This window comes from Mastigoproctus giganteus, chromosome 4, assembly GCF_048544385.1.
Source record: "Mastigoproctus giganteus isolate SK-2022 chromosome 4, ASM4854438v1, whole genome shotgun sequence".
In the NCBI taxonomy this organism is placed as follows: domain Eukaryota; kingdom Metazoa; phylum Arthropoda; class Arachnida; order Uropygi; family Thelyphonidae; genus Mastigoproctus; species Mastigoproctus giganteus.
In genome coordinates, this window is record NC_143578.1 from 61,795,640 (window position 1) to 61,817,249 (window position 21,610).

Consider the following 21,610-nt stretch of genomic DNA (forward strand, 5'->3'; position numbering starts at 1 on the left):
CCGGGCAATGTCACTAGAACGTGGCCGATGTCGCCAGAAGCTCGTCCACCAGGTTTCCGTGGACGAATCCCGTGATGGTCCCAGTCAGTTGTACGTACCTCACCACGTGCCGAAACGGACCACTAGTCGCGAATTACAACCGTCCAGACTTACTCTGTCGCCGGCAGTAAAAGATCTTGGGAACAACAGCGCTCCTACGTCACGCGATGCTACTCCCCCTGGCGATACACCACCTGTGACCCCTCCTGCAACCTCTTCCGAAGGCAACCGAAAACCCAGTGTTAGTGAAAGAAGAAAGTTATGTTTTCTAAGGAAGCAAACTAATTCGGCTCCAGATTCGTTCGACAATGGTTCATCTCCTCAGACGCCAGAGATGGCCCAAGTCGGATATTTCAATTTCGATTGCATGCAGCGCCTTCTTGATCTGTCTATTACAGCTGCAGCGTCTCAAGGCGGAAAGTTAGATAACAGGACTTTCCTACTTAGCATACCTACACCTGGAGGTAAGTGGAAAAAATCGTTTCGCATTATTCAGCCGGATAAACGTATTCATTTATTCGTTGTTGACAAAATAAACAAAAATATTAATATCATCAACTAATATCAAAGTCAGTGAATAAATCTGTAATAATAATCTTTTATAAAAATAGTCTGTCACAACTTCTAAATATTTATATTAACTAAACCAATATTATTTCTTGTTTGTTTGTTTATTGTGATTTCATTTCGGTCATTTATTAAATAGAGATACACCCACCGGGCAAAAAATCAGAAACCTTATTGAATTTGGCGTCATCTGATAATTAAACGTATGGTATGCAAATGTAAGTCGTCCCATGGTATTATCACTAGTTCCTTGGCATCTGATAAATACTGCACGCATTTCTGGAGCTTCTTCGATACGGTTATGGGAAAGACAGTTGGTGTTTCCGATTTTCAGAAAGATGTTATTGATGGGGCATGTTTAGCAGGAGCCACAACTAAGAAAACAAAGGAAATGGTGTGCCGAAAGCAACCAACTCAAAAGTATACAATGAGTGGAAGAAGAAAGGAGAGTTCAGCTCTTCATCGTTGAATCCAATTGAGAATGTTTGAGATATGCTGGAAAGGGAAATTCGACTATTTGCAGTTTTCTACCAACCACAGTATAACAGCTGACGAATATCCTGATAGAAGAATGTTCAATTCTGGAGCTAGACTCCCTCATACACCTAGTGGGAGTCATGACACTACGTGTATATGCTGTGATTCGGCAAAAGGTCACCTAACTGGACATTGAATAAATGATTCTAATGTTTTGGCTGGTAAGTGTACTTTTGTTTTTAAAATACCGAAGCTTGTATTTCAAGTTGACATTGAGCAGCTTGTTAATACAACCATAACATGTTGGGACCAGAATATCATCCATCAACGATAATTGCAGATGGATACTGACTCCATCTTGTGTGATAGTACTTTTTTTTTTTGGTACAGGTAACATTGGCCTTTTAAAAAGTTAAAATAGAAACTGCTTTAAATTTCTTCATGCGGATATCTGAGAAACACAATAGTTAAGAAAACGGATCCAAGTTTAACGCAAACCCCGATACGAATCAACCACCGCGAGATTTCTTCGCTCGTTTTCGCAAATCTATTTTCGATTCTTACCTGAAAAAACGCAAATCCTTTAAGTAAGTTGAAAGGCAATGACGACATTTGATTAACTTTGTTACAACTCCAGCGTTGTTTCGAACGCCGGTCTCCATGGTAACGGTATCCGTTTGACAAGACGTTGCGGACTCTCAGGAACGAATTATAATGGTGGACTGCAGATCAGATTTGATTTGAGTCCATTAGGGACTTTGCAGAGTTATTTAGTGTTCCACGCTTATCTTCCAGTGACATTCTTGTCAATGTAGCAGCCCTGGAAGAAAAGCTTCTATTTATCTATCTATCCCCCAGCGGGGAATATACCTGTTGCAGGAATATTGTAAAATGGTTTTGTAAATTCTCTAAAAATAACCAATTTATTTACAAAAATTATGAGTTGTCTAAATAGATTTAAATTGCGAGTATATTGGAATTATCGAGTGAACAAGTTCGCTGAAATCTTGACTTCGTGGTTAATGTCCTTCAACACCCTGTGTATGTGTTATTTATCGTTAAACAATTAATTTATTAAGCAGAACTACTTTTACAAATATTGACTCCTATATTCTAGCTTGTAGAAGTTTTCTCCTAGTGGTAGCCTTTTTGAATCTTCAGATGGTGAGTGTTCTGTGGTCGATTTGTTGTTTTCAGAACGAAACACTTGGGTTCTTGGGAGAAAAAACAGTGCTACGCTCGCTGAGACCACTTAACTGGGTCATGGTATGAAAGAAACCCATAAAAATTATGCGTCATTGAACTCAGGTCTTTTCCACCCGGTGTTGGGGAGGACGGTGATCAACAGTGCTACCCACGAGGGCTCTGGTGGAAAACATGAGTTTCTGGGAGTTGGAAACTGAAATCGAATAACTGGCCCATGATGTGACAAAGCCCATAAAATTCTCTCATCTTGACAGGATTCGAAACCCCAGACATATTCCATATGATGTGAAAAGACTGCAACCGTCAATCTTTTTTGCCATTCGCGAGGGCAGTAATATTTGAGGAGGATTTTTAGTATAGCGTATTTTATGGCTTTCTCCTGAGAAAAACATTTTGGTGTTTTGCAAATAATATACTGGGATTTTCCCAGCAGGGACAAAGAACTGAGTATCCTTATAAAGCAATGGTTGGTTACATTTTGAGTATACTGCATACAGGACTGGAAGTCTCATTTTATGACTGATGTAGGTCTGTTGGAAGGGGTGACGAGAAACGAGATACCAAGGAAGACTCCAGTTCTGAAAATTGCAGCATCTGGAAACTAGGCATCTGCGAAGAGACCTGATGGATGTGTTTAAGGATTTAAATGGATTGAGTAAACTGAATTCTTATGACATCTTTATTCTTTCTCGGATGACAGTTGGTATAATCACCGTCCTCCCGGGCGGAAACCCCTAATTGGAATCCCGTCAATGACGCGAGGAATTCTTATGGATCTCTTTCAAAACATGGCTGAATTAATCGGTCCCAGGCGAAGATAGCACAGCTTTTTCTCCCGAAAACTGACCACAAAACATGGGCAATGTTGGCTAAGTTGTTGATGCACCCAAAAACCTACAACAACCAGCTGCCCATAAAGGAGGACTAACTTATATTGAATAAAATGATGGTTGAGGATAGTTATGAGAAAACTTGCTTTCAGCTAGAGAGTTACTGATTATTGGAACAGACTTCCGTTTGATTCGGCCTTCGATGTCTTCAGACGTCATTTTAATCAGATGTTTATTGGTAACGTGGTGAAACTTGCCTTCCTTCGCAATCTCTTTCGTGTGTGTATATCCACACACGTTTATTCCTATTTACTTTTGATATATTTAGCTTTTAAAAAAATAAAACATTAATAGGAAACTTTTCCTCTACGAGCATCTTTCGGTGAAATATCAAAATATTTTACAATCTACGTGCTAATGCAAACAGAATGGACGAAAGAGTCACTGTTGGCCTACTTTTCAAATATGAGATCGCTCGTGTTATGCACATATATTAAAAGTTATTCACGTCGTATTTCGTGAATAAATCAGTGCGCAGCCCGTTATTTCAGAGTCCCCACACTTCTTTCTCCCGTGGATAATGAATATGTAGGCAAGAAAGGTTCGGTTTTTCTTCATATCGATCCCTTGTTTGTTCTGGAGAGATAGAAATAAAATATTGGAACTCAGCAGTGAATGATTTATGAAATGCGGTATTCATAATGTTTATTATATGTGCGTTCGATTGTAGAGAAATGTCAGAGTATTCATCCACCCATACTACGAAAAGTGTACAGAAAAAAAAAAACCCTGTGATATTAGGGCCCCCAAGAACGAACTTCTCTGCCCATGGTGATAAGGATCATGAATTGTGTGGGTTCGCTGGTTGGTTTGCCTGTTTCTTTGGATTAAAAACCTGAATATCCCGAGGGGGGAACCTTACTGTCCACACGTGAAACCTAACTCAGCCAAGAAGTGAGGGAAAAACTAATAAAATCTCCTTGTGTCATTGACAGGATTCGACAATTAATGGTAGGACCTTACAGGTCCTATCATTAATATTTGTCGAATCACGCACGTTGCGCAATTTATGGTATTCCTGCAGTGTCTCGTTAGGCAGAACTGAACCTGTAATCGATAAGAGGCAAATTGGCCTCCCCATTTCTAGGAAAGGACAAGCTGTCCATTCCATAATGGATGTTGTATGATCTTCATCAGCCAATTCTTGTTATATTAATTAGAGTGGGTGGATGAAAGTCAAGGTGATACTAAAACGCAGTTGGTACATGAATTTCCAATATTTGGCATTCGTAATCTGTGTTTCTCTCTGCGCTTGCTGGGAATATTTTCCAACTTGCTTGACCAGTTAAATATAGTGTCATAAAGCGGAGAATAACAACCCTTGGGAACAAAGATAATAAATGGTGATGACATCTTGCGTGCATGCGTGGCTGATTATCGCTTCCGATGAACTTTACGAGAAGATAATGAATGGCTAATGAAAGCTGGAATGTGTAAGACGAAATAAGCGAAGTGATTTACTCTATCGGAACAAATCAATGGCGTCTTAAGCGGTTAACCTTGGAGAGAATGAAGAGTAAAGTCGATTTATTCGTGGTAATATTGATTCTCGTTTTGCTAGCTTTATTGCGATTGATGTAATGAGTTCTTGTAATGGGACTCAAGGCGAAAAGATGCTTTAAGAATATTTGAGGTTGTGCGCATGGTTGAGCTAGATCTGATGGCTTCGTGCCTGCCCGAAGTTGGTGCTCTGTTTGAAAACAAATTTACAGAGGTTCTGTTTATCCTCATTCCATGGTGCTTCGTCAGTTTAAGCGTGTTGATTCCAAATGTGACCATATATATTGCTGGAATATGTCTAAAATTGCATTACAAATCATAAAAATGCGTATAAACGTGGACTATTACAATTGGAAAAGTAAATCAATAGTACAAATACACTGGGCAGTTAAAGCATTATGCCCACTCTGTGTTTGAGAAGTCGACCGCTTCTCCAGTTCTGGTGGCACGCGGTTCATACGAAGTACTTGATCGACAATGGCAACTTCCAAAGGAACTTTAAGGAACTTCCAAAAAAGGAATGATTGTTGGGTTCCGGTTGAAATATTACAGAAACTGTGGATCTTGGGTGCTGTTCGCGGAGTGCTGTACTTAAGGTCTTCCAAGAGCTGACGAATAGTGGACAGAGCAGCATTCTCTAGGTTCATCACGCTTCATCGATGACCGTGGTGAACATAGGCTGATCCGCTTCGTCCGAGCCGATAGACGGAAAACGGTGGCACTGCTGACCATGGATTTTGTGTCTGGCAGGTTATAATGATCATCCTCCCCATACTAGGTGGAAAGGCCCTGGTTCGAATCCCGTTAATGATGCGATGAACTTTTATGGGCTTTTTCACTCAGTGGCTGAGTTAGTTTGTCTCCTTCAAGCATGGACAGCAAGGGTTTCCTCTCCGAATTGGATGTTGCGATGATCTTCGTCAGCCAATTCTTGTTATATTATTAGAGTGGGTGGATGAAAGTCAAGGTGATACTACGCTGTTGATGCATTAATTTACAATATTTGGAAATTCATGCCAACATTCGTAATCTGTGTGTTTTTCTTTCTCTCAATCCGTACTCTTTCTTAATCGGTTTGCGCGTCCAGAGAAACAGGTAAATCGGCAAGAGAACACAAGCAATTCATGGACATAATAACATCGTTCGAATTTGGGTGGCAATATTAAAACGTTTTCTTTTTTTGTTTTTTAAATCCGTTGTGGCTAATCAGGTGCACCCCTCCAAGGCGACTGCCTTTTTCCATATGGCACAGGTGTGTTCCAGCAGGATAATTCACCTTGGCGACGTTGCTGGTTTCGTTCGAGAATGGTTCACCGAACACGAAAGTAACTTCCAGGTGTTACCTTGGCCACCGAATTCGTTGGCCAAGAAACCATTTCTCTCTTTCATTACTTGAATCTTGGCTCTTGCTAAACGTACACACACACGATTAGATCTTTTTAAAAGTCTGAAGATCACACGTTTCCCCCATTGTGGCTTCAGATTACTGCAGTTGAACAGCCTGTTCCAGGATATCGTCAATTAAAACAACAATTATATCAATTACAATAAACATCCAAGAGCGTCTAAAACCGAAATGTAATAGTAGATAAACTAGATGGAAATCTAGATATATTTGAATTCTGTAGTTTGTATTTTTTCTATGAGATTGGACGAATAAGGATTCCTTATGGGGCAACAAAAGATGTGTATAAAAGTAATGTTAGTTCAGAGCAGTTCAGATAAATGGCATACCGTTTTAATAAATACAATTATTTGCAATCTTGTTTAATAATATTTTGAACAAGCTTACTAAAAGTGTAGTTTGAGTTGATTCCTAGATCTGGTATGGTGGTTGTTGCCCTTAAGTTTCTATTTGTCGGTAGGGCTGTTTAATTCGACACTTTTTCCTGGGATCCCCTTTATATTAGAAGATTGCATTTCTGGTTTATGGAAAGGTTATTTCTACCAGCGAAATCACGAAATTTGTCAGGGGCACTTTGAATTTTTAACTATTATTTATGTCGATTTTAACCATTCAGTTTAGATCCTGTATTATCGCGGGCCCCTTCTTTTGAGATGTTCGTGTACTACTGCAACTCTGTAATCGTGTAAGAAACCTAATACTTCAAGTTCTTTTCACTGGAAAGCAGAACAGGGAACGTGAGTAAAAAAAAAAAAAAAACTCTTCATTTAGACACATTGGGGCGGGGGGGAGATAACAAATATTATTCTTGTCTTGACTTCTTTTTGTTGGCTGTTTTGTTTATTTTTGACTTCCACCCTACTGAAGTCATCACAATCCCATCCCACAAACCTGACTGAAATTCACAGAAAATTCTAGATTCTAGGGTGTGTAAAGCAGGTGTTAGCAGAACATTAAAGACACATTTATTTACAAAACATTTACATACATGCATACTGCCTTCCGATCCCGGACAAGGCTTTCTTTCTATTCTTGGCGCATATATCTTTAACTTAACCACCGACTTCATGGCCTATCACTGCCCTTCAATGCGGGACCAGGCTTTCTTTCTCTCACGTTGTTTTCCCTTTTTCTTCTTCATCTTGCTACCACGAGATGTGAACTTTGACCACCAAAAAATCTACTTCTACTTCAACCCCCAAACTCACGACTTTCTCCTCTTAGACCACACAGAAGTCAGATACAGAGTGGACACTTGCTTCATTACTCCCCCCCCCCCCTTTTCCCTCAAGTTTGGAACGCCTTCCACAAGGACTCCAACCAATCTCCATATTCTGCTTATTTTTCATTCCTTCCTATTTGCTAAAACAACTCACCACAGCTGTCTCCCAAGCGCACAACCCAACCGTTCTCTAGAAATTTCTTATTTTTTTTCACACGGCAGTATGACCTTTTCATGTTTGCTGGTCACCTCCAAAACACTCAGTTTCGTGTTCACACCTTCTCTGCTAAAGAAGGCAAACTTGCCAAAATATCAGACAACCTGACGCCATTTTCTTTTGACGCGAACACTGGACGTCCATTAATTTCCTGTTTACTTCCTAACGGTGGCTTAGATCAAAAGAGACGCTTCGTAATCCCATTTCACGGTGCTATTTTTCTTGCCCTCAGCAATCCTTTCCTCGCCTGTTTGCAAATGGCACCCCCTCCTGGCTGCTGTCCCTGTTAGCTCTCTTATATTGTTCGAAATTACTTGTTTCCGTTTAGCCGTTATTTAACATATACGTCTATAACTTTCCCATCCCCAAATCCAGTGTTTATTCAAACTTTAACCTAATTTACATTAAAACTAAATATTTAATCTTAATACTTACTATCTTTAACTTAATACACCCTTACCTCTTATTAGTATAATCTTACAACATCAAGAAAGAACTGGATAATAATTACTGGTAGTGATTTGGTTTATACTTTCAACTAACTCAATAATTTCTTTATGTTCTTTCAAATGATTGATCTTCCTCTTCGAAATTGCCAAAACTGTCATAAAATCTTATCTTCTCACATCAAGACGACGTGAGAAGAATTTCAGCGTAATCAGACCAAAGACCATTCTTAAAACTTGGAATATTGAAGTAACGGCTTGCCAGAATTTTATCTAAAGATAAATGGGATTTTTAAAATCGATTGGAGTTGTAGAGAATGAATACAAGCAAAGGTGTTTTATTTCTTTCTTTTTTAAATAACTCATCGTGGTAGTGGCATACCTCTTAAAGAAGAAAGAAAACCTAAATAGAACGTAGAACAAATGCTCAAGCCTAGAAAGAGGTGGACAAGCTTCACTTAACAATGATTGCCACCAGGACTGCGACCATCATTAATCCAAATTCTAAATCATGGTTAATTGTTAAATCAATAGACTATATTCCTTTCGTCAATGTCCTATTATACTAATAACAAATTGCGAATTTTCACATGCTGGAAGTGGTAATTAAAAGGATTAATTAAGAACAGAATCGGATATCGAATAACCGGAGTAATTTTGCTTCCAGCAAACTCCACAAGGTGAGAACACCACCAAATCGAAAATGATGAATCAATAGTTGTAATTGGGCGTGTCTTTGGCAGCTACTGTAATCGAAAAAGGAAATAATTGTCCTAATTCTGTCATACCTCATTACATATTGATCGCATGAACCTTAACTGAATTATTCTTGCATTTAACAGATGCATTAGAGGAATAAGTATCCGATTGAAATTCAATTGATATCTGGAGTTTCGATTTAGTGTTTCCATAACAACTGAACATATTTATTCTTGTAAATAAGTATATCGTGCCCATTTCTGGTTACTGCCATTGTACCCTGCTGGAATATTTTTTGCAATTACCGAAGTTCCAAAGTTCTAACATCTTTTCTTTCAAGATGAAGTTAATATCATTACTAAAGAGGAATGTTCATAAATATCAACGCCCCTGAGGCGAAGGGTGAATATTAGGTTCTGATGGAAAACATAGTTTATATCTAAATCTAGGAAGGAGGGGGAAAAAAAACTAAAAACGTGAGGAAAGGCAATCTAAAATCCTGGTTTCATAAACATTTAGATGATGAAGACACCGTATCTCTTACATCTGTGTTTTTCTCCGGGCAATCTTTGCATCGATATGCTTTGCAGACTCCTTGGCATCGTTCCAAGTCATTGTTCAATAGTTTTTCTTGTGGAATTTCTTATTTTTTCCTCGATTTTGATGCCTGATGTGGCAACAAGTAATATAAAATGTTAAGTTGTGCGACGAGAAACACGAATTGGTTGCTTTTATTGCGTTCTTTCTGTTCAAATACTGGTCAACGAGTTTTTCCTCCCCATTTTGGTACGTAATCGTCCAGAAAACAAATTGAATAAACATTACTTCCATTATACTTCTCGAGAGAGTATTTCTACAAAAAAAAAAAAACAATATTTGAATGCATAATTTGAGAAAAGGACTGCGATGGTGGAGAAGTTATTGAGCTGTCTTTGTATTTCAGAAAAAAGTCTGGTTCATTTGTCTGCGTATATCTTCTATCTATCCGACTGTTAGATAAGAAGAGAAACACATGGATTAAGCAGCAAACTCAAGTAAAGGACATTCTTATCAAAACTCAAGAACTAAAACGATCTTGGGCAGGACACATAGCTCGAAGACATGATGACAGATGGACTAAGAAAATAACAGAATGGTGCCCAAGAGGAGCTAGAAGAAAACCTGGAAGACAAAGGCGGAGATGGTAAATGGATGGCCAGTGCTCAAAACAGAAGGAACTGGAAAGTTGCTGAAGACGCCTTCATCCTGCAGTGGATTGAAAATGGCTGATGATGATGATCTTCTATCTTTCATTTTGGGAAATAAAACTGTGTGTTGAGTTCATGTTCTGTTGTGTTGAGTTCAATTTTGATGGTAGCATCAAAAAGGGTTTTTTCTAGGTTGGGACAACATGTCACAAACTGTAGAATATTTTCAGTAAATTTTGATTAATACTCGTATTATAACTTTCACTTGGAAGACATGAGATTCAAAGTGAACTGGAGTCAAGTAAATATTTAATATATAAATTTGAATAAAGAATTACGTTGTCTGTTCACTGGATTTTAATTTTTTTTCTCGCTACGAAGTGTCCAATTTAAAAATGTCTTCCGTTCTCTCTCTCTCTCTCTCTCTCTCTCTCTCTCTCTCTCTCTCTCTCTCTCTCTCTCTCTCTCTGGTATTTTATAAACTTAGCTATTGCAGAGGTTATCTTTCATGGATGCGTGCACAAATCAATATTAAGGATGCATGGGTTAATGCAAAAATGCTACGAAAACTAAGCTTCTGTTTGCAGCACATGTTAGTGTAATAAATTAACGGCTGCGTATACTTAATCGTTTCGGTGGTGGAATGGATATTTTATTTACTTTTTTTATCGCTTTTTTATCTGAAATATCGATAATTTGTCTCCAGCTTGCGTTGTGGATATCTATTCCATAGCTGTACTTTTTTAGCAATTTCTCGCAATAAAAAAGCTTGCAAATAGTAATTCCTTCGATGTATTTTTTTATTATGATGCTCATCAACGATATAATAACTGCTGAAAAACTCAGAAGCGATTAAATTCTTTCGATTGTGGCAGCGAAGCTTAGCTGAACCATTAAAATTGCCGGTGAGTACACTGGTGCCATCTAGTGAATACTAAGCGAAGAAGGGTTCGATGAAATTTCACTAGATGGCAGCACAAACTTAACGCGCAGTGAATTTTAGTATTGTTGATTAATTTAACTCGTAACATCTTGTTCAAGACAATAATTACCCTTGAAATTAAACGTGAATATTATGGCAACAATGCAGGAAAACATTTTTGGCAACAATACAGGAAAAACATTTTTGGCAACAATGCAGGAAAAACATTTTAGGCAACAATGCAGGAAAAACATTTTAGGCAACAATGCAGGCAGCATTTTAGGCAACAATCAGGCAACATTTTAGCCTTCATGAACCATGGATAGGTTTTCAACCTATGACATTTTAATGTAGATAATCAGATTCAGATTAGCTAAAAAAGCGTCCTTGGAAAACAAATTTTTTAAAAACATTTTATGTTCAGCTGCATCTTTATGATTTTGAATACACTAATTATAAATATGTCATTATTTATTTCATTAAATCATCGTTTTTTAATCAGAAATTAAGAATATTGCATCGAAACGAATTAATGAACTAGTAATCATATAAGAAGTGATTTTTAGCCCACGTTTGTTTGTACAACCGGAAACGGAACTCAGCCAGCATCATGTTTTGTGCTGGTTGACACCTCCCCAGAGTAATTGCTATTTTCATAAAGAGTGAGCTACAACAGTTTATTGAAATTTATACCCACTAGAAGGAAAACTGAGCTATCGATGAGCAGAAGCATTGTGACTGCTGGATTATGATCTTTTCCAACTTTTCAAAATAACCATTCGCATCTGAGCAATTAGCACGGAGAATACATAGAAGGATGATGACCTTTCCTGTACTGGATTACTTGCAGTTGGGTTCCAATAAATTCCGCTGTTTTAGACATATTGTGAACTATGCGCTGGTTTCGTTAGATAAGTTTCTTATTTAATTCTGGTTGATATTAGTAATATGTTGTAATTTGCTCGAACATTCTTTGAATCGATGTCACCATATGAATCTTTCACTTCTGAAACCTTTTTAAGTTTATTTTATGATTATTACTCTTTTTATTTGATTGTAGAATCTTCTTTGGGATTCCATTGACATGACCACCGCAGTTCTGCTTCCTTTTGTAATGTTCCTGTGTTTTTCTCTTCTGACCACTCTTTCACAATCTTTGTCGATGGCACGGAGTTGCCACAGAATTGTCCAGAACATCAATGTACAACGCATGATTCATGATTCCATGCGCAGCCATCAGGAATTAATACATACTACGAAAAAAACAATCCACCCTAGACTATGGAACTTCGAAGGAAGACTACTTCAGAAACTCTTTTGAATTACATCCATCATTTCTTAGGGTACAGTGTCACTTCTAAACTTCCCTTTCTTCAGTATGTTATCAACTGTTGGCGTGGGATCGTTTGCTGTTATACCGTTACAAAATCACCGGGGTCAGTTTGATCTTTTGGTGTTTGAGTGACGACGTAACAGCAGCATTCCAATCACTGAAGAAGAGGAGGAGAAAAAATTCACGAAACGTATGATTTGTAGACTGTTCAGCAATAAATATATTCTAAACTTTACACAGACAGAGTGCTCTCATTGCATATTTTTGGACAGTTTTATTTGTGATAAAATGTGTAAACTATAATTGCTTACAAGCAATGGACATTAAATGTTGATACTGTAGTAGGGTTGTTATACAATATTTAAAAAATAAACGATGTTTTTTTTAGAGGGAGAGAAAGAAGTTCCATTAATAACATATTCCTACTTCCTATATAGTAACAGAGCAGTGTCGATAACATAATGACAGCGCCAAGAATAGTGAAAATAGTCTTTAATCAGCGCTTACATTGATAATGATGCCTGAGTGCCCTTCAGCTAGTGAACTCGCATCATACGCGTGATTTTAGTCCGTTTTGTGTCATTGACTGTCAAGAGGAGGAAGTGTAAGTGTTGTTAAAAGAAGCGCGGTTGATTAAGATCATCTGCTGTTGCTATTTCAGGGGACAACTCTTCTATGGGATATTGTCCTACATTCTGCTTGGGCTCTTCATTCACTGCGAATATTTTTGCTTCAAACATCGCGCTACTCTCTCTTTCTCAAAGCCACCTGCATTCGTAGGATAATGCCAGTGACGTGCCATTGTATCGAATCTGGGTCAAACTACTGCGAAGAACAGGAGACGTACTATCGCATGGAAAGGACTATCTCTAGAACTTTCAGTAGCAGACGAATCCAACGTTTTAAGTTTTTAACATCTTGGAGTATACAGAATTATGAATTAATTAAGACTCTAGATCTAGACCAGAAGTTAAGTTAATTCATTGAAAACTTAAATAACAAAAACAATAACACACTCTTTCCTCTTTTATTCTATACCATTTTATTACTTTGGGACCAGAGGAGTTTAGATTAACGAACTGGGAAAAATGATATTTCATAATGCACGATGTTTGCCTGTCTTCGCCGATAAAACATGGATTTCCAGGTGGAACAAAATCTATTTGTTTCAGTGAAATAAATTATGAACAATATTTTCATCATGACGAATACGAGAATCTTTCCTCTTTGGAATATATCCAGAAAAATCTTATCAAATTCTTAAGCAGAAAGAATCACCGGGTATAAATCACCTTTATGTGAAGTCTCCTGCAAAGTATACTGGATAAATACAATTGAGCAAAAGGATGGGTCTTTCTATTCGATTTATTTATAACTAACAGAATAGTCGGTGTTACTGAGGGAAAGTTAGATTGAATAATTACAGTGGAGTGTAAAAGTAAAGAAACAGACGGAGGGCTAAACTTTATTTTTATTAATTTCCTATTTTAATACTCCCAATTTTAATTCTATTTTCTTCTGATCCCATGGTCAAATCTGTGAAGCCAGCGGCATGCATTTTTTAATGGCTATTCAGTTCCCTTTTTAAAGATTTTCCCAATTATATCTTTTTCAACGTCCCAAGAAGGATGTTGTTGTAATAGGGTTTTAGGAGCATCAGCGACTAAGGCCATATTGCCCCGTGTATATAATGTCTGTACTTTTCATGGTTCCGAGGTCGATTTTCTGTTTGCTGGACGAAAAACCGTTATGTCCTCTCCTGAGACCAACAAACTCAGCCACGTTGAGAAAAAAAAAAGCTCATAAAAATTGCTCCCATCAACTCGAACTCAAGTCTTTCCACCTGATGTGGGGAGGCCGGCTATCCAACCAATTGTGCTACCCACGAGAGTCTCAAGAAGGAATAAACCCGAATTATTCATTGTTCCTCTTGATTTTTGGCAACCCAATTCTATAAATCGTTTACTTCATAGACACCGTTCCCGATTTATGATGTTCATTTCATATTTAAGTCAACCCTTTGAAGGTAGGATTGGCAGCTCTGTACAACTCAGTGGATAGATATTCATCGTTGCATTCACAGGCTCTCCTCAGCTTTTTTTTTTAAATTCAACATTATTCTTCCACCTTCCTTGCTGATACAGTAATTGTTGTCTTATGGTAGCATCATCATTATAAGCGTTTATCGAGTTCATTCATTCAATTCTCTCATTCTAATAACCTGCAAATGTACTCATTTTAAGATTATCATGGATAATTTCTTCACGATAATTATCTGCAGGACAACAAGCGTTTCAAAGCTACAGACTACCTTGGAAGAAAAGGCTAAAATGGTAAATGTGACTAGCAAAACGTGGCTAGTTCAATAAAGCATATAATTTATATGAGCAGCGTAGTGGAAAATAGTCCCTAAACTATACTTGTGCTGCTTGTGACTGAACCACTGGTGTTATTACCCAGCTTTTTGTGCTGCTGGCTAAATGAACCATCATAGACGGTTTTTGGTAGCTGTACTTTTGATTAACTTTTGGACTACTGAGTTCTGTCAAAAGAAGGAAAGTGATCTGTCCTGTAACTGTCTATCTAGAAAGAGAGTTGTTGTTGTTTTTGGCGCAAGGGCTGCTCAGGCCATATTGCGCCTATCGGCGATGTGGACGATATTCATGATGACTGTTTTGCAAACAGTCAGAACTGATCATATAAGTTTATCCGTTTGATAAATGAGAAAAATTCTGTGAGGTTGGCATCGTTACCTATGATATGACAGAGCTTTAAAGATTCCTTAAGATTAGGAAGAAAACTGAAAGAGAGTTGCCGGGCATGCGAATATAAGGTGCATTCAACAAGAATGTGCTTCATTGTGAGTTGAGAATTGCAATGTGTACACTGAGGAGGATCATTGCCTGTGAGGAGAAATAGGTGGGTAATGTGACTGTGACCAATTCTTGCTCTGGCTAGGATTACTTCTTCCTTTCTGTTTTCCCGGAAGCTAGAGGCCCATAATTGTGGATCTGGTTTTATTTGAAAGAACTAATTATCTCGTTTATTTTGCCATATAAGTGTCCATTGTTCCTTACATATTCTTTGTATATTAGATTTGTAGTCAGCATATGGAACGAGAGCACCTGATGAATCTGAATTAGGATGTTTGGCGGCATAATCTGCACATTCATTTCCAGATATCCCAGTGTGGCCTGGGATCCAGCAAAAGATAACTACAAGCTGGCGTTCCTGAGTATGTATCAACATATCTCTTATAGTTTTTATTAAAGGATTCTTTGGTGAGGAGGTGTTTTGTAGGGTTATAAGTGCACTCTGCGAGTCCGTATGTATTATACTCTTTTTGATGGACAGATGGAGAATATTTTGTAGGGCAAGCTTGATGGCGAATAACTCAGCTGTATAACTGCTGCATTCGGTGGGAAGTGATAGAGAGATGGTGTTAAAAGGGAAAACTGCTGCAGCACCTACTGCACTATCAGACTTTGATCCATCGGTATATATTTTTGTAAAAAGAGGATAATTCTCTGTGTGAGCAGTATGGAGTTGTTGTATATTGATATTTGCCAGGGAATGCTTCCCCCAGTTTACGAAGTAATTGTCGCAGGATGGTTTAATATATGCCCGTGGGGCGACTGAACAGGTTGGATCTTGGAGGACTTTTTCGAGATGGACATTCCAAGTTTCTGATTGTGCTTGTAATCTGATACCAGTAGGCTGAACTGCACTGGGTTTATTTCTATAGAAAATTTTAAACTGTGGATCATTAAATATAGGCCAAATTGGATGGGTAGGCATGCCTCGAATTTTAGCTGCATAATTCAGAAGTAACACCTTTCTTCTGAGACAGAGTGGAACTTCATGGGCTTCAATATAAAGGCTTTGTACTGGCGATGTCCTATATGCTCCTGTAGCAATCCTGAGGGCAGAATGTTGAATAGGTGCAAGTCGTGTTAGCACGCTTTCCCTGGCCGAGCCATAGACTGGGGCACCATAATCAAGACGAGACCTAATTAGAGTTCGATACAATTGAAGCAGGGTATAGCGATCTGCAGCCCATGTTATCGAAGAAAGAACTCCGAGTATATTCATTTTTTTCTGGCAAGTAGTCCGCAGATATTAAGCTCACTATCAAAAATCAGGCCGAGGAGGCGAATACTTTTCATGACTGTTATAGGATGATTCGTTAAGTGAAGCTCTGGTTCAGGATGCATCTTTCGTTTGTTACAAAAATGAATGACACTAGATTTATGATGTGATAGTCGGTATCCATTGTGTGTTATCCATAGTTCAATATTGTTAAGAGAGATTTGCAGTTGCCTTTCGATGGAGTTCATATTCTGTGAACTTCAGGAAACAGTCAGGTCATCGGCATAGAGATATGTGTTTACAGGGACGGGTATGCATTTGGTTATATTATTTATTCTTATTGCAAATAAGGTAGAACTCAGAACTGAGCCTTGTGGGACTCCTTCCTCTTGTATATAGATTTGCGAGAGGACTTGCCGATAACGGACTTGAAAAGTTCTATGCTGAAGGAAGTTTTGTATGAAATATGGTAAGTGGCCTCTGAGGTCAAGGAAATGCAGATCTCTCAAGACGCCAAAACGCCAAGTGGTGTCAAAGGCCTTCTCTATGTCAAGGCAGACCATAACGAGATGCTCGTTTCGGATAAACGCATTCCTAATGTTTGTTTCAGCTTTGACCATGAGATCCAGGGATGATCGATTTTTCCTGAAGCCAAATTGGCTATCAGATATTAAATGTTTGGAGTCAAGATACCAGGTCAGTCGGCGGTGTATCATTTTTTCCAGGGTTTTACCCAAGCAGCTGGTAAGAGAAATAGGTCTAGAGTGGTGAGGGATAGAGTGATCTTTCCCTGGTTTGGGAACTGCCAGTACATAGGAGTGATGCCAGCATGTGGGGAATGAATGTTCAGTGAAAATACGATTGTAGAAAGTCAGCAGCAAGGATAATGCTTTGTTATCTAAGTGTTTAAGCATTGTATAATACACTCCGTCTGGACCAGCAGCACTGTTCTTTGAGGTATATATAACTTCTTGAAGTTCAATCATTGTAAGGGGCCGATTATATGATAGACAAGATTTGGTTTTGAAGTTCAATCGAGATTTTTCAGCTGAAGCTTTAATCTTCTGAAATGAGTGGTCGTATGCGGTCGATGCAGACAGCTGTGAGAATACAGAGCCTAAAGCATTTGCAATTTCTGCAGGAGTACACAGCTCCAGTCCATTCCATTGGGGAGGAATTTTGCCATTTAATTGTTTTATTTTTCTCCATATAATTCTAGAATCTGTATTTTTATTAACTGAATTTGCAAATCGGACCCAGGAGTCTCTTTTTGCTTTCTTCCTGATATGGCGACCCTTGGCTCTGAGTTTTTTTTATAATTTATAAGATTATTGGTAGTAGGATGTTTGCGGAATATATTCCAGGCTCGGTTTTTTCTTTTTTGGTACTCTTACAGTCCTCATTCCACCAATAATTTATGGATCTACGGGAACTTAACTGTGACTGTGGGATGGCAATAGACGCAGCTGCTAGGATTTGTTTAGTGATATGGCTGGTGACTATGTCAATTGGACAAGATTCAATGATCTGATTATCAAAGGATACATGATAAGCATATTTTGCCCAATCAGCCTTGGAAATTTTCCATTTCATGAAGTTTTCTGAAGTCACAGAGTGTGAAGTTTGAATTTTACAGATTAGTGGATAGTGGTCACTGTTCAGTGGATCATCCAGAGCTGTCCACTGAATACAAGGAAAAAGGATCAGAGAGCAGATAGATAGATCTATTGAGGACACAGTTCCTGTTTGGAGATGGATGTAAGTTGGTGAACCAGTATTTAGGATGGATAAATTCTGCCTGTCAATGAGAATTTCAATAAGTTGTCCCCGTCCATCTGCATTGGGAGAGCCCCACAATGGATGGTGTCCATTGAAGTCGCCCAATAAATAGAAAGGGGTTGGCAACTGCAGTATTAGATCTTCAAGTTCACGAATAGTGCAAGGCTGAGTGGGCGGTAGATAGATAGAAACAAGTGTTATAGTGACTCCAATTGCTATTCGCGTAGCAACCGCTTCAATAGATGTTTGCAAAGGAACACATCTGCAAGGGACTCGTGAATCTATGAGAATAGCAACCCCACCGTGAGCTTTTTTTGTAACCGGTCTATCTTCTCTGAAAAGGGAATAATTTTTGATCGAGAGAGATACCTTAGGAGTTAAATATGTCTCCTGTAAACAGATGCCAACTGGATTATGATGTTTAATTATTTCCTGGATGTCATCAATATTGCTACGCAAGCCTCTGCAATTCCACTGGACTACGTTGTTCATTGTTTAGATTTAGATGAAGGAGCTGAGTCTGTCTGTTTTTTAAAAGTCTGTTTGACGAGGTCAATTTTAATTTTATCTCTTTTTGAGAAAACTGGTCTCTTGTCTATTTCATCTTCTGGATGGATCTCCAGAACGGTTTCTATTTCTTCCTGACTGGGGATCTCATTGGTATCCATAAGGACGGAGTCAACTGGCTGTTTGCTAACGGGATCTGGTTTCTCTGTTTGAACGGGTATTACAGGGGCTGCATGGACAGCAGGTGGTATGGTGATTGGCGTGTTGTTAGCCCTGCTTGATATATGTTGCTTTGATGATTGTGGTACAGAAGAGAGCAAGGATCTAGCCCATTCAGAAATAGAGATGTTTGGTGGAATTGATGTGTCGTTTGAATGGATACTGAATGAAATTTTTTAGTGGCTTCGGCATATGTACGTCTAGGCATCTGTAGTTGCAATTGCTTTCGTGCTTCTGGGAATGAGACTTTCTTTTCTATTTTGTATTTCTTTCTCGTATTTCCACTGTTCGCAATTCTTGGAGAAGGCTGGATGGTTGCCTTTACAGTTGGGACAAAGAGAAGACTGGGCATTACAATCAGTTTGGGTATGCTCTTTCGATCCACAGTTTGGGCATACTGGGTCACCTCGACAGACTGTTTGTGAGTGTCCAAATTTCTGACACTTATAACATCTTATTGGGTTTGGAATATATGGACGGATGCGACAATGCAAATACCCTGCTTTCACTGACGAAGGTAGGTTTGGTGAGCTGAATGTTAGTATGATGCTCCGAGTTGGAATTAGCTCGCCATCTTTTTTCATCATGATTCTTTTGGCCTGTGTGACTTTCTGATCCTGCAGTTCCTGAACAATTTCTTCCTCTGAGACATTCATTAGGTCCCACTCTGAAATTACGCCTTTGGATGTGTTTAATGTGGCATGTGGGGACACATTGACTAGAATTCCACCAAATAAATTGAGTCTAAGTAGAGACTCAGAGTGTTTAGAGCTTGTGGTCTATACAAGCAAGTCGCCAGATTTTAGTCGTCTCACCATTTTCGGGGAACCAGCTACGTTCTCAAGACATTTTTGAATGAGAAATGGCGATAGATTGCCTAAGGGCTGGTTTGTCAGTGAATGAAGAATCAGAAAACTTCTGTGTTCAATTCGAGGAGTATCCGTCTTCAGTCTCTTTGGATTGGTAGAGTCAATATCAGGTTGATGCAAATCCGTATTATTCAGATTTGCAGTCTTAATTGGGGGGAAGTTGTCATATTCCATGTTTTGCTCCTTTTGGCCCTGGGGGTTTTCTTTACCTCCCAGGTTTCCGGCCCCGCCACGTGGAGGCAGAAGCAGTGCCACTAGGTGACCAAGCGGCTGAGCTATTTGGTTAGTACTGTTAGAAATAGAAACAGAAAGGTGGCTTCCCTTTCTGGACCTTTGCCTACTTCTTGTAGTGCAAAAGAACTGCAGTAATTTATAAATAAAGAAAACGGTAGTTGGAACGAAATATAATTTGTTCAAAGGCTCTTTGGATATAACGCTTTTTGGAACGCACAGAAACCACTTGGTCACGGAACGCTTGGCACTCGGGGCCAAGAAAGAGAGGGAAATGTGTCCAGTAGCAATAACTAATTATACTATTAATATCTCTCTCTTCCGGTATCTGTACAATATTGTAAATAGGTGGCGGGGTCGTGGAACCAACCTTAAAACCTATTTTGGAATTGACTCTGGTGGATGAACCAGAATTCTCGATGTGGGCTCCGTTCCCCAATGGCATTTTCCACAAACCAATGTAAAATGCCTGGCATTACTGCTGTATCACTATTGCGTTAAATAAAGATTTTGTTTATATAAGATTTTGATAAGTAGAAAAGGAAGGTAACGTTATAAAAGTGCAAAGGCTATATAGTAAAGGATAATGGGACGTAAAAAGCTGTTAAATTATAGGAGAAAATAAAGGCATTAGGAATAATAATAATGTCTAGAATTCCTCGAGTAATCTAATAGATGGTAGGCGGAGAGATAATTATGGTTGTTACTCCTGGACACAGTCATAATTATTGTCTGGGACAACCTAGCATTTGTAACTCCAGACTACTGGGGAAAAGGCCACAAATGGGTCATAAAAAGTCATCTGGAGATACAAAACGCCATATCATCATGGATAGATAATTATGACTGTAATTCTCGGATAAAATTAACCATCAGTTCTCCATTTAATTATTTTGGTACTAATGATCCCAATTATAACTCGCTTCTTCCTATCTGACTCGTATGCGTCGATCTTTACTTTCTTTTAATCTTTTTTTACTTACCTTTAGGTCTATCATTCTCGACACTGAATAACCACCTACCATCTGTTCTTATTTATCCTTAAATGCTATCTTAAATGATGACCAAGGAACTCATCAGTTGCAGACACCAATTACATTCTTACATTCAGAATTTTTGTAACGTTTATTTATATAAATTATTTCTTGTTTCTGTTCTTAAGCATGCAGTCGAACAACAGTCTTGATAAAAGTTGAGGTAGGTTTAAGGGTTGTTCTGTTGGTCACAGTCGAAATTTTCTTGGTAGCATATACTTATACCGCATTAATGACCTTTTATAAATTACTTTTACAAAAAATTGCAGGACCCTGAAGGAACAGGAATACAGAGAGGATATTTAGAGGAATGATGACCAAGGAACTCATCAGTTGCAGACACCAATATGTGTGGACACAGTTAAGCACACAAAATAATGCTTGCAATGGAGATATCTTTATGATACGTCCATTGTAAGTCCACCACCGTTTTGGATACATTGAGCTAATCTCCTTAGTATGGAGTCGTACGCGTCGAATAGCTTCCTATGGAAGTTTCTACCAAGCCTCTTGCAGCTGGTTCCGCAGAACATCTTTGGTCTCTGTTGGCTGTGTGTAGCTCTGTAGATGGCGTTCACCCATGGCACACAAGTGCTCAATGTAGGAGAAATTCGTAAACCCGACTGAGCAAGACACTCAGAGAAAACTCATGGAGTATGTGTATATGTTTGGGCGTTGTCCTGCTGAAAAATGGAGTCAGGCACACCCGTAAGAAAGGAGAGAGCGACGAGTTATCAGTTTACCGTTGACAAACACCTACGACGACACACTA

General features: G+C 38.6%; 1 protein-coding gene across 1 annotated transcript in view; it reads left to right on the top strand.

Annotated features, from left to right (window-relative positions):
- Positions 1-429: 429 nt before the first annotated feature.
- Positions 430-21,610, top strand: part of LOC150086778 (uncharacterized) — a 236,181-nt gene continuing 215,000 nt past the window's right edge. Inside the window, exon 1 of the mRNA XM_090371572.1 lies at positions 430-503. The gene's annotated coding sequence lies outside the window, so the exon portion shown is untranslated. The remainder of the gene's footprint in view (positions 504-21,610) is intronic.